Source organism: Castor canadensis, chromosome 6 (assembly GCF_047511655.1).
Source record: "Castor canadensis chromosome 6, mCasCan1.hap1v2, whole genome shotgun sequence".
NCBI classification, from domain to species: Eukaryota; Metazoa; Chordata; class Mammalia; order Rodentia; family Castoridae; genus Castor; species Castor canadensis.
In genome coordinates, this window is record NC_133391.1 from 8964609 (window position 1) to 8978714 (window position 14106).

Below are 14106 nucleotides of genomic sequence, written 5' to 3' on the forward strand. Positions count from 1 at the left end.
ACCCATCTGCACAGATAAGCACCAGGGCAGACGTAAGCTCATGCAAGACATTGCTTCAGGATTCTCCACCCCCTGCCCACACACTGGGAATCCCATAGGGTCCACACTGAAGGCAGAGCATCTGGAGACTTGGATTCTGGCCTTGAATACAACTTCTTGGCCCACATTCAGCAACTCCTGTAGGTCCCAGCATAGTCAGTGACCAGACACTGAAGTCTGTTTAGTCAGAAGGAAAAGTGTTCAAATGGTTGGGCACAGTATAGTGGGAACAGCAAGAAGCTAATAAGTTGTGACAGCATTAAGAGGTTCTCACCTATATCCATGCTTCCAAGCCTACCTTGGCATGTTCAAAAGATCCATGAGAAGATGGTACAACCTGATTAGCCCTGTACACCAGCCAGGTGCTATGAAGGGACTGTCAGTGTCCCCAGCCCAGCCTTGGACCCAAAAGGCACTCTCCTAGCTCTGTCTCCCCTGCTTAGCTGTGAATGTCCCTGTGTATACTCATGTCCACATCCTGTGCCCAGTGTGGCCAGATGTAGAGTAATGGACACTGCAGTGAAGTGGTGACATGTGTTGGACAGGACCTTGGCAAGGAGACTAGCAAATTCTCACCCCTGACAGACAGTGACTGAGATGGCATGTGGGGGAGGAGGGACAATGGAATTGAAGACTGATGTAGGTTGGAACAGTGGCCCCTCCTCACCGGCCCAGCCTGCATCAGCAATCCAAGCATGCCTTAGGTTTCTGATTCACCTTTCTCTCAGAGCTGCTTTATGTATAATAAAAGAATTTCATGACATTTTCAATTAATGTTACTCCAGTGGGATTTATTTATCTAATGTTGTTGATAAAGTCTATGACACCTACAACATTCATTTTGCAATTAATTAACTAAAACTGGTGCAGTTTAGAGAGCAAATTAAACACTTTTTCAGGCTGGGGTTAGTGAATCTAATGAATGGGCCAGTGTGTTCTAATAGAGAAATAAGAGCACATGTCTCCCTCTAGTTGATGACTTCATGAAATGAGCCAGTGACACTGCACCTTGTCCTCATTGGTTTCAGATTCTTCAGCAATCTGAGGTTGGCAAGACTTTTTATTCATAGACAAACACAACAAAGGGCTTCATGATGAATGGTTAATTTTATGTGACATGTACATGGGCCAGTGAGTACTCAGATAGTTGATCAAGCAGTATTCTAAGTGTGGCTGTTTCTGAGCGATGTGAATATTTCAAAGTAGTAAATGAGAAAAGCACTTGGCCCTTTTAATAGGAGTGGGCTTTCCTAAGCAGTTCAAGACCAGAGTAGAACTAACCACCAAGTAACATGTAGTTCTTGCCTGACTGTATTAGTCACAGCATTGTCTTTATCCTGCTATTGCCTTGAAGAGACTTGTCAACTCTTGCTTTTGGCTCGAGTGAGTTTTTGGACTGTATTTTATACCATGTGCTCACCTGGGTTTCTAACTTGTTGATGGTAGAAGCCAAGTTTTTAGCTGGAGGAAACTAGTCTACTGTGTAGTTTCAGTTGAAGTAGTCACAAATTTAGGGAGACTAGACATGAATGCATTGGGGTGTGTTTGTCATCACTGTACTGGGGGTTATAGCTCAGGAAACATATTCAACTGCAGTGCTCAAGACACTGGGTGCAGCCCCGAACTCCACACTGGGAAAGAAAGCTTAGCTGCAGAAGCATGACAAACACCACCCATGGGAAAATAGAAAACCCTAATAAATAAGAATCATGGCCACTGCTCCAGTATCCCTAGAAGAATATAGGAACTCGGGGCTCTCAGTAACCAATTTCCAGTTGAGCTAACCTTCCAAACAAGGGGGTCTTTACTGTATTTCCCCTGTAGAAGACCATATTTCTGTTTGCTCAGTATATGTCTCAATGCTGACTTTACAGAACTAATTCAGAATTGTTGAATTAGAACTAATATGCTACATCAAGCTAACATCAATTTATTGAATGAGGCACTGTGTCATTAAGGAAGAATGCTGAGGTTGCCACTTTCATTGGAACCTGAAGCATTTTTCTTTAGAGGCAGAGGGTGCTTGTTTCCTCACTATAATGAGACACACTAAATGGGAGGGTGGAGGACCAGGCCAGCACAAGCAAGAAGAAATACTGTATCTCAAAAATAAGAAATGCAAAAACGGATGGTGGTTTTGCTCACGTGGTAGAGGAATTGCCTGGAATTTTCCACTATTGCCAAAATAATCAATGAAATATACCAAAGGAATCTAAAACAGAGGGTCACTGAATTTCATATAATCTGAAAATTGAGGAAAGTAACTATAAACACCAAAAGGCAGAAAACATCATTGTGGAGATTAGAAGTATAATCCAGTAGTATTTGCAGGGTTGATTGTGCAATCAATGACACAAAGTAAATAACAACATCACAATGCAATCAAATGTTGAAAATGAGAAATGCAACGTATAGAAATTCTAATCCTGATAGAAGTAGCATGAGCTTTCAGTAGACTGAAGTAAACCACAAGTTTTAATCTCATTTCTAACTGCTAGAATGGTTTAGTTTTATTTTTGAATTTGTTTAATATACTCATGAATTTAACCTTCAGAAGCCTCATTGTACATGGAATGGGTTTTATTCCTGAAGCCATATAGAGTGTTCCTCTCTGGCCTTAACAAAATAATGTAGCATTTGGGACCAAAGATGAAGCCTAAGATTCCTGCACTGGAGGCCAAGATAGAGAAGACCTCCACGGCCACCATGACCCTTCCCTTGGTGCTGTGGTAGACAGGGAGGAAGGTGATCCAGACACTACAGAACACCAGCATGCTGAACGTCAGGCACTTGGCTTCATTGAATGTGTCAGGAAGGTTCCTTGCTAGGAATGCCACAGTGAAGCTCCCAATAGCCAGGAAAATTAGGTATCCCAGGATGCAGTAAAAGGCCACAACTGATCCCTTGTTACACATGATGATGATGTGGCCGTGTTCCAAGTTTGTGTCTGTGTCAATGAAGGGTGGAAAGTTTCCAAGACAGATTCCACAAGCAGTTAGTTGGATCAGTGTGCAGATGGGAATAAGGTAGTTAGGTGCCCTTGATACCAAGAGCCACCTCATCCTTTTCTCAAGAGATTTAATATTAAAAGCCAGAATCACAGTGAGAGTTTTGGCCATGACAGTAGAAGTAACCACTGTGAACACAATTCCAAATGTGGTCTGCTGGAGGATGCAGGTGGCCATGCTAGGATGGCCAATGAAGAGCAGGGAACAGAGAAAAGAGAAGGTGAGGGAGATGAGCAGGATGTAGGTGAGAGCCCTGTTATTGGCCTTGACAATGGGAGTGTCTCGGTGTTTCATGAAGACCCCAAGAACAGCAGCTGTGAGTACAGAGAAGATCATAGCCATGCAGGCCAGAGCCAATCCCAAGGGATTTTCATAACCCAGAAAGGTCACAGATTTTTGGAGGCAGTGATTTTTGTCTTGGTTGGCATATTGATGATCTGGGCACTTCACATACTGATCCATGTCTGGTGAGGAGTGCAGGTTACCATTAGTCAAGGTTCCGCTGACACCACTTCCCTACAGCACAATGGGCAAACTTTTCCTCTTTTGTTGCTTTAGATAAAGATGAATTCTACACTGCAAATAATTCCAATCAAACACTTCCCATTTTTGTTATGGTAGCACAAACAATGCCACTTTAACTTACTTGACTTATTTGGCATATTCATGACACCATTTTCTAACTCAAAAAACACTAAAGTTATTCCTAGCTCAAGAAATAAAACCTCTATAAATTATATCATGTCTTATTCACAACCACCCCAAGTTTATTTAGAATTATGTTCCCTTTTATTATGACATAGATAATTAATAATTTCCAGAAAATAGAGGCCATCAGTAACACTTTTTAACTTGGTAAAGAAGTCTCAACATCCTGCAACTCAATGTAATTTTCACCATATGCGTGTTCTAGGGTAGAGTACATTTGCACTGGATCAATACATTTATTTGTAGGGTACTAATTTCTTTCTAGTATGAGTTTGTCCTTTCATAATCCTATTTAGACCTGCACTAATTCCAGTCCATTTGTCATTATTCTACACATGTTTTGTTAATGTCAAGAGTCTTTCAAAACAAGCATGATTTTTTAGGCCTAGGTAGCATATACATTAAGATGTAGTAAATGTTATTGTTTAAAAAATTTACTTATGACTTACAACTACTATGTAGAATATAATACAATCATTTATATTAGCCTTATATACTATCACAAGTAAATTCAATGATTAATTTCACAATTTTCCTCAATTTTATGGAAAACACTACCATATGAACATATTCATGTTATATGTTCTGTTTCTGAAAAATATCTTTATGCTTGGTGCATGGGATCAAGGCTGAAATCCAAGCTACTCAGGAGGGAAAGACAGGGTGGATTGTATTTCAAGGCCAGACTGAGGAAAAACTCAGGTTCCATGTCAACAAATAAGTTTGGAGTGATGTTGGCACCTGTGTTCCCAGTTTAGGCTGATCATACTGCAAGGCAAAAAGCATGTATCTGTCTACAAATTTACTGAAGCAAAAAAAGACCAGGAGTATAGTTCACGTGATAGAGCACTTGCCTAGCAAGACCAAGTTTTCGAGTTTAGAGCCTGGAGCCATTAATCAATCAATTAATCAATAAGTCAATTCATAAACTATGTGTTCATTTCTGTTACTGAAAGTATTGTCTTGGGCTGCATCATTTCACAAATGATGTCCTGTTACAAAGTTTTTCTTTCTTGCTGAACGGTCTTTTTAAGATTTTTTATCACATTTATTTATATTAGAATACCCCTTAACTTTGATTTTCCTTTCTTGTGTTAATTTACTAAATATATTTTCTTGTTGTATTGGTTCTCTTGCTTCTTTGTCTTTAGGTTGCTTTTCCTTTTCTGTATTATGATAGGTGCTTGTTACAAACAATGTCTGACATTCCTGATTTTATGCCTGAGTATTTATTCCAACCCCTCAGTCCATTCATAATATTCTCATGTTTTCATTTTTTATAATCTTTATTTAAAGTGTTCTTTAAACTGTGATATGTGTAAACAAGTATTTGTTAATATGTAAACTTGAAGACAGTGGCATTGTTTGTAGAGAGTTCTTTATCTAAGCAGAGTGAACCTACATTAAACCCTGTGGTCATAAAGAATTAAAAATGTAAACTAACTGCATCTGCACTTTGTTGTCAATCTCAATATATTTAAAAGTGAAATTGAAATCATGCATCTATGCTGCTTACCTAAGGTACATATGAATCATAAAGGAAATGAAAAACTGTGATGTAGAAGTGTTTCTAGCATGTATTATTTAACATAAATCTGGACATTGTAAATGTAATATGCTAACTGTGGCATCCTGAAATGTTCATTATCCATTTGTATCTCTATTCTACATCATTCCATCCAACTTTCTCTGGGTTTCTGACAGATGCAAACATTTTCAGGTTTTGTGATTATTACAAGAATTCATAGCATAAAAATCTAGTTGACATTTCTCCCACTCATCTAACATAATATTAGTGTGCATGTATCTCTATACAAATTTATGACACTTTTCCAGTCGGTCATTGTGTATTGATTGTAGACCTATTACACAGGTTTGAGTTCACGTCATTATGAGTTGTATGTCTTTTTACATCTGGAATGTTTGTTTGTTTTCCTTGGAGGGGCTGGGGTTGAAACTGAGGGTTTTGTACTTGCAAAGCAAGCAGTCTACCACTTGGTCACAGCTCCAGTCCATTTTCATCTGGTTGTTTTTGCTATGGGGTCTCACACACTGTTTGCTTGGGCTGGTCTGTAACTCTACTTCTCTGATCTCAGCTCTCAAGAAGCTAGGATTATAAGTGTAATCCACCAGCACCCAGGTCTGCCAGCTGAAGTTTTAAAAAATTTCTTACAATATCCATAAACCTATCCCTTAAACCAAACAAAAATTTTCTGAACACTTGGTCATTGTCAAGCATTTTGACAACCACTCAGAAAATAGACATGCGCAAGAACCATGTATTCACTGTGACGTAAAAATAGGAAGGTATTTTTCCATAATATTTCTCCCAAATTCCATGCCAGAGATGAAAATTGCATACAGAGAAATGGTGGAAGGTGTTTTCTTGAGAAGGTAATGCATACAATTAATATAGTGATGAATCAAATATGCAAATAATGGTATATGGGCTGTGTTGTTTTAAAGGTCAATGTGATCCCTTGTGTCATTTCACTTCCCAATGGATGTAGGAAGATCTTGTCTATGCATTCCACTTGTAGGGCTTTTTGCTCTTCAAGGAATATGGGAAACTATTCAGGATGGGTAGGAATTTCGTCATAAGTCACACACTTACCTGTCCCATTAGAAATCTCATTGTCAGGGCAAGGGACGCAATCAAAGCAACAGAGAGCCTTTCCCTGCTGAGGGGAATTCCTGAATCCAGGACCACAACTCTCGCTGCAAACAGAATGAGGATTCTGAGGAAAATCAGATAGCTATTGGTGGTTGCTCAGACATTTCCATAGTATTTCAATAATTATAGTGTTTTATTGAATTGGATCGATAAGAAAGTAATTTTCTCTACAAAAATACTTCAAATTCATTGTATATTATTAGATTCTGGCCATGATATGACACAATGGCTTATGTGTAAAAGTCTTGGTCCCCAGGACTGCTGCTTTTTTAGAAAGTATCGATCCTTTAAGCATTGATTCTAGTGGGAGGAAATTTGGTCATTACAAGTATACAGTTAAAGGTGATATTGGTACCCCAGGGCCAATCCTCTCTCTCTCTTCATTCCTCTGTTGCCATGAAGTGTGTACTTGCTATGCTACCTGCTCCAACCATAATGCTGTGCTTAGCCGTAGACCTTAAAGGACCAGGCCAAGTTCAAGATGGTGACTTTCACAACTCTTAGCTGAATAAACCCTTTATCCCTAGAAGTTGATTTTCTCATTCATTTTGTCACAGTGAGGGACAGCCAAGTAAAACAGATATTGTGTGTATTTTAGGATTGCAAAATATGAACACAGAAACATGTTGGTAAACAAATGTGTTCCTTTCTCACCCATGATTGAATTAATAAGAAAAATCTCTAAATTGGAAGTTATTAAATGAACATTGCTGGATCATGAATCAACATCAGGAATATTAAATCTAAACAAGTATTGCTTACTGATGTGTGAAATTCAAACCTTTATGATTTGATCCAACCCACCTCTAAAGTTCCTGAGTTCCACTCTATCAGATCCTCATGTAGAGATAATTGTTGACCATGTAGACCATATGGGAAAAACTTTCCTACTTTCACCTTATGTCTAAGATATTCCAAAAGTTGAGAAAATCGTACTCTGCCTCCAATTTCCTTTTCTCATCCAAAATCACTTGTTCTCTTGCAGGGTAAAACTGAATACTCTTCAAAAAGGGGTGCAGCTAAAAGAGATGCATCATCCTAAGGTGAAGTGGATTCCATGCTTAACACAGAAAATCTGAACTGTGCAAAATTCCTGATTGTGTTTGTAATGCATTACAGCAATGATGTAGTACAAAGGAAAAGCTAGAGAACTAAAATATCATGATATCAAATGCTGGACACACATCAGAGGATCAAAATTACAGGTTCAACACAAAACACCAATGTCACACTTAAGTATAATGAGTGAATCTAGGGAAATTCGATCATTTTTAAGTTCCTGGAAAAACCTAGTTGTATGTATTTTATGAATGAATCTAGAGATTCAACTATCACATGGGTTCAACAACACCTGAACTGGAATTAAATCAAATCATTGATATAAAATACCCACTGAAGCCTCTAGTAGGTCTTAGGTATTCAAAGACCTCATTCTCTTTCTTGTAATTTAAGAAACTGTGAAATGCTGGCTTTATCCTATTGAAAACATTTTCCATGTAGGTTGTTGAAGCCATTTAAAACAGAAAACATTGATGTGGAATTAAAACACATTTCTTTTTGACACATGGCCCCCTGGTATCCAAGTACACATCTGCCCAAGTCTAGTTGTCTCCTGGAAGTGAAAAATGTATACTTTCTATTGTGCTCCCTGAAATGTATCACAAACTACTTAGCTTGTCTATGGAATCAGTTCAAAAAGAGATGTTCCTGATGTCATGTACCTTCCAATGAAAAAGCCTTTACATGAGAAGGGGAAAACACCATCCACTTTCCTTTTCCCACTGTTTGCATTTGGATTTGATGAAGTACCATCACATGAAGGGTGTGGGCCAGAGCATATACAGCATTGTAAATATTGTAACTCTCTTCACTCATGGCTGTTAAAAAAGATTCCCAGGCAACCAGTACAAGGAAGCATTGTATGGACATTTCTTATAAGTTCCACACTGACACTCAGAAAATGAGCATCCTAAAAACACTAAAAATAGACTAACTAGGTAAAAGTCATCTGGATATTTGGAAGGGTTAGCAGACTGGATGAAATTTCTGAAACCAGAAATGTCTCCATGGTGTTGTGAAAAAATGAGTTGTTCATGGAATTATTCTAAAATGAGATGTCTATGACTTCTTAATAAATCCCATTGAGAATTCATGACACAGACTTTGCCTGTCATTAAAATCTCCCTCAAAGTATTCATTAAAACTTTCAGGAAGTCACTGTCACCATAAAGGATAATCACATTTGCTGATGATTTTATAATATGGTGATGTTTTGACCAGGTTTTTGGGTCTGTAGAGACTGGGATCATTTCCATAAAGGCTACACAGATTCTGTGCTTCTCCATCTTTTCTCTCAGGTCTGAGAGGATCTGAAAACCTCTGTGGTCTTCTGAAATGAAGAGCCCCACCCAGGTCCACCTGAAATGAAGCATCAAGGAGACCATGCCAAGGACCAGAGATGTTTCTTTGGGAGCCATCTGATAGAGAGATGTGAACTTGTCATGGTCACTCAGGATAGGATGAAAACACCCAAAATTAAGCTAAAGGGAGAAGGAAATTGAAGCCACATGAAAAAGAGGACAGTCAAGAAGTATAAGCTGAGGCCTGGTACGTACTAAGCCTGAGGAAAAGAGGTAGAAAGTAAGGCTTGCTCATTATACTTTATGAGAACTCTCTGGAAAACCATACGTCAGTCTCAGAAATCTAAGAAAGCCCAGTGTCTGCTTCAATTTATCCCTTTTCTGTGTTCCAAACAAAGGGAACATGGGTCTTCCACAAACTCTTTGACATTAAGAATGGAGAACTTCATCAAAACAGTCTCCTCCTTTTGTTCTTCCTGACACCTGTCAATTGCACCAAAGAAGCCATGGTTTCATCTATACCCATCCGACCCACACCCTAACCTGTGGAATTTTGTAGAGCTGCAGTAGTGTACCAGTATGGGCAGATATTATCCATGAAGGTCCTGTAAGTGCTGCTACAGACTTACTCTCTCTTCTACAGTTGTAAGTAGGAATAACTTTGTCGGACAGAAAAAGCCAAATGAAGGGTGGCTCTAATGTCCTCCATTCAGTGTGTAGGACATTATAAATATCAAATCCCAGAGACATGTTCTGTAGAAGAAGGGGTTTCTTGTTGTTCTCCTCAATGGCAAAATCCATGGCAAGTACAAATTGGTAGTTCCTTAAGGAAAGCCTAAATAGAGACCATTGTTTTCTCCATTAGGAATAATAAATATGTGAGATGTTCAAATCCAAGGAAATGAATTCTGTGCATTGAATACATGTGTCTCTAAAATAATATGTCACATAATCTGTGTCAATGTGTATTCATTAAGAATATAGGTTCTTATTTCAGTTTAGGTGAGGTCATAAAAAATAATTTTCCATAAATGAGATTCAAGTCCTTGTATGAACAAGGAAAGGAAGGGAGAGGGAGAAGGGGAGTGAAAGAAAGTGGGTTGAGACAGAGAAGTGTAGGGAGAGTAGGAAGGGGAAAGCAAGAGTGAAAGGGCTGTAGAGGGACAGGGAGAGGGAAGATGGAGAGGGAGAGGGAAGGGAGAGTGAGGGAGAAGGAAGGGGAGATGCTTTGTTATCTCAGTGCAAATTTGTGGTACTTTATGCTTTGTTTTTCCTGTGCCACATGTGTGAAAGTGTATATTTGCTGTTAAATTGACCCAATCTGTTATGTGATTATAAGAAATCACAACTTCTTAACATTCACCTACTCCCTGGGAATACAAATTTTGTTTTTGCTTGCCTAACCACTATCTGAGATCCTTGTGACCTTGAGACTTGAACATATCCATAAACATCAGCCCAGGTGGCCAGTGGTCTTCTTTACAACCACTACTCCAAACTCAGTCTCCATAATGTGGTGTGAGACCATGTTTATAGTGGGTAAGTCCACATAGTAAGATTATAATTTTGATTCTTGAACTCATTCTTAGTGTGTTGATTTCAAACACTGAGCTGATATAAATCACACAGCCCTGCAGTGTAGAGCTTCTAGAATACCTGTGCTGCATCTGGAAGAAATGTAGTGCCCATATCTTGCACATTTACTACTCCATTTCACATCATCTGTGGCTGGTGGCAGCACTTTTGGGTCTAAGTCAACTTCAGCAATAGGAAATGAAGAGAAGAGTAGGCCTTGTTTTAATTCAGGATGTGTTAGTCTTGGTGAGGAAAGGATTTTTATGTGACACAGCCTGATCGCTTTGGTGGCCATAGGAATGACAGTGAAACTTGGAACTGGTCAAACCACAGTGATTAGTTTCAGAAACAGGCACCATCACACAGTTTACAACCTTAGACTAGTAACTGTGGATGAGGTATCTGGGCCTACCCTATCCCCAGGGAGAGGTTCATATGTTTATAGTACTTCTCTATGCACTCCATTGTTGAGGTTTTCATTTTCAATACAGCAACAGATTATGTGTGACAAACTGGATTTTTCTTTGTGTTCATTAATGATACAATAATAAAATACCACCAAATCATTCCCTGCAAACCTTTCCTGAGAAATAGTGTAAATGACAACAGGCTCTGACAAAACATACCAAATTCTTAGAATTTCTGGAACACAGGCCCAAATGAAGCCAGAAAAGGAAGGCAGACTGAAGTAAATAAATACGTGATACTTGAAAGCCCAAATGATATCCTATGTCAGAAAGCATCATGAACCTTTCAAGAAATTATGACCTTACCTAATTCTCCAGATGAGACAACGGTATATAATCAGGAACTATTTGTTAGGGGTGAAAAGTCAGAGAATTAAATGAGCCATTTTAAGGAAACAAATACATAAACTGGAATAAAAGAAAGAGAAATATTTCATTAGTCTACTGAAAAACTTAATAAAAACAAAGAGAGAATAAAAAAATATTAAACAGAATTTCTTGAGCTGATAAATGCATTTAGCAAAATCAAAAAATGTGATAGAAGAGAATAGCAATGTAGATCAACAAAAGAAAGATGAATGTTCTTAGAGACAAGCTATTTGAAATACACAATTGAAGGAGAACAATAAAGAAGAAGTTGACAAAGGCTTATCGCTTCTTTGAAAAAGTATAGAAGACCAAATATTTGCACTATTGCAATTCAAGAACCAGTTGAGAAGGCCAAAAATGTAGGAAGCTTATTCAAATAAATTATAATGTTAAAACTCCCCAACATAGAGAAAGACAAAAATATCAAGGTACAGGAGGATCAAAATTAAGCATTCACAAGTAAGCAAAACCAAGTCCGCCTGAAACCATAGTATAATGAAGCTCTCACAGGTGAAAGACAAAGAGAAGATTCTCCAGCCTTCAAAAGAATAGTAACAAATGAATGTAACTTTAACACTGCTGCCCTGAGATGGGTTTTCAGCACAAACATAGAAGCAGGATTGCTAGTTGAGTTTCACAATAGTGAAGAAGAAGAAGAAGAAGAACAACAACAACAACAACCACAACAACAACAGTAACAACAGCAGCAAAAACAAAAACCTGTAAGACAAAGAGCTCTCCGTTTGCAATGAAGGAAGAATAGGAAGAATAAGGATTTCCCTACGGAAACAAATATGACAGAATGTATCAACACTGACATGATATAAGAAATACCATGGTGAAATTTTCACATGGAAATACATACATACATATACACACTGTATTTATTGTGTATTGTGTATCCACACATATAAATATACTTATGTATATATATATATATATATATATATATATATATATATATATACATAAAGAAGTGTTTTCCTTATGACATCCTGATACATTTATATGTATATTTATTGTATTTTACCCTTATATTTCTTATAACTATCCAGTCTCTCATTTTTGTTTATTTCTGTGTTTGTATAATTTTTATGTTAATTTGCTATTATTTAAAGGTATTTGACCAAGAAGAATCTAAATTCTGACACTCAGGACCCACAGCCTGTACAAAGCTTCTTTACAACACATTACAATGAGAAAACAGGAGGGCTCCTGCACTTCAGATGCCGGCTCCAAACCTGCTTGGGAGACACAAAACAACAGGTGAGAAAATAAGCAGCATGTGGTATTCCCACAGCTACCTTTGGGATAAACCAGCATAGCCCCGTGGACAGAATTAACTCTGCCCCACAATAAAAAAAAAGAATAATAAACAAGGAACTGAAAAGGAACACACAGCAGAGGGGATAGGATGCTCTGAGCACATCAGAGAAGGGAGGAGGGGCAAGGAGATCTTATGTGAATGTTCAGTAAACAAAAACTGGAAAGGCAGAAGGGCCAACAGCGGGCAGGTGATAAGCCACTGCCTGAAATAGGGCAGATAGATATCCAGAAAGCTCATCTCCTAAGCCAGTGAGTAGCATCCAAAGTCAAACAACGTTTTAAAATTGAAAAACAGTCAGCAAACCAGCATAACATGCAGACAGCAGAGAGCCAGCTGATGGATCTCTGACCTTGCCCCAAAGAAAAAGTGTGAAGCAAAGAAACAAGCCCCCAGTAAACAAACACAGTGAAACCCCAACTCCAAAGCAGGATGGCTAGTGGGCCACAGAGCTGATCTCTGGAATCTGAGGACAAGCCACACTTCATTGAGGGTGGAGCTAACTAAGCAACTGCCACTGAAAGACAGGGGAAAAAAAATACTGGTGAGTCTCCCTAACCACCTGGCAAAACTTAGACAGAGCTTCTGCTTACATACCAACACCAGGACTGGATGCAGAAAGAGTAACACTAGAATTACTAAGACTGAAATTCTATTGTTCCTGAACCTGGAATTTTATTTATGTGTTTGTATGTTTGTTTTGTTCCCTGTTTGTGTGTCCACCACCTCTCCCAGTTGATTTCTTGGGTACTCTTTTTTTTTCCTTTTCTTTTTTTCTCTTTCTTTCTTTGTTTTGTTAGGTCTACTATTGTAAGTTAGCTAATACTAAATTACACACAGACCTGGGACAGAAACAGCACCAAGTGCAGTGGTGGGAAGACAAAAAAGACATGGAAAACTTTCTCCCCCCAAAAATAAATTAATACAGGATTCAGAGGGAAATGAAGAAAACGGATATGCAGTTCCAGACTCCAACAAAACAAAGATAAAGTATCCCAAGAAACCCAATGAAGCCTCAAGACATTCTGAACAAAGAAATCCTGAAAGTAATCACTGAGAATTTCATGGAAATGTTACTAGACAAGGTCAAACAAAACATACAGGAGGCATTCAAGAAATTCCAAGGCAACAAAAATGAAAAATATGTGCAGACACAAAAACAAATAAATGAAGTCATAGGAGCCCTGAATAAATACCAAAGTGAAACACACAACACCATAAATACAGAGATAAATGAATTAAGACCAAAAATTAGCAAAATTAAAGAGGAAGGGACCCATGATAATGAAAAACTCAGAAAAAAATGAAACAGAAATACAAAACAAAATGGAAAGCAACTCCAGCAGACTAGAACAAGCAGAAGGCAGAATCTCAGAACCTGAAGATGAAATGGAAATTAAAGTAAAAACGGAAGAACTATTACTCAGACAACTTAAGGCCTCTGAAAGGATTATGCAAGAACTCACTGATTCCATCAAAAGACCAAACCTGAGAATCATGGGCATTGAAGAAGGAGAAAACGTGTAAGCAAAAGGAATTTCTAATATTTTCAATAAAATCATAACAGAAAATTTCCCAAATT

At 38.2% G+C, this 14106-nt stretch overlaps 1 pseudogene; it reads right to left on the bottom strand.

The window, feature by feature from the left end:
* Window positions 1–2582: 2582 nt before the first annotated feature.
* Window positions 2583–9614, bottom strand: LOC109680522 (vomeronasal type-2 receptor 116-like; annotated as a pseudogene).
* Window positions 9615–14106: the final 4492 nt, after the last annotated feature.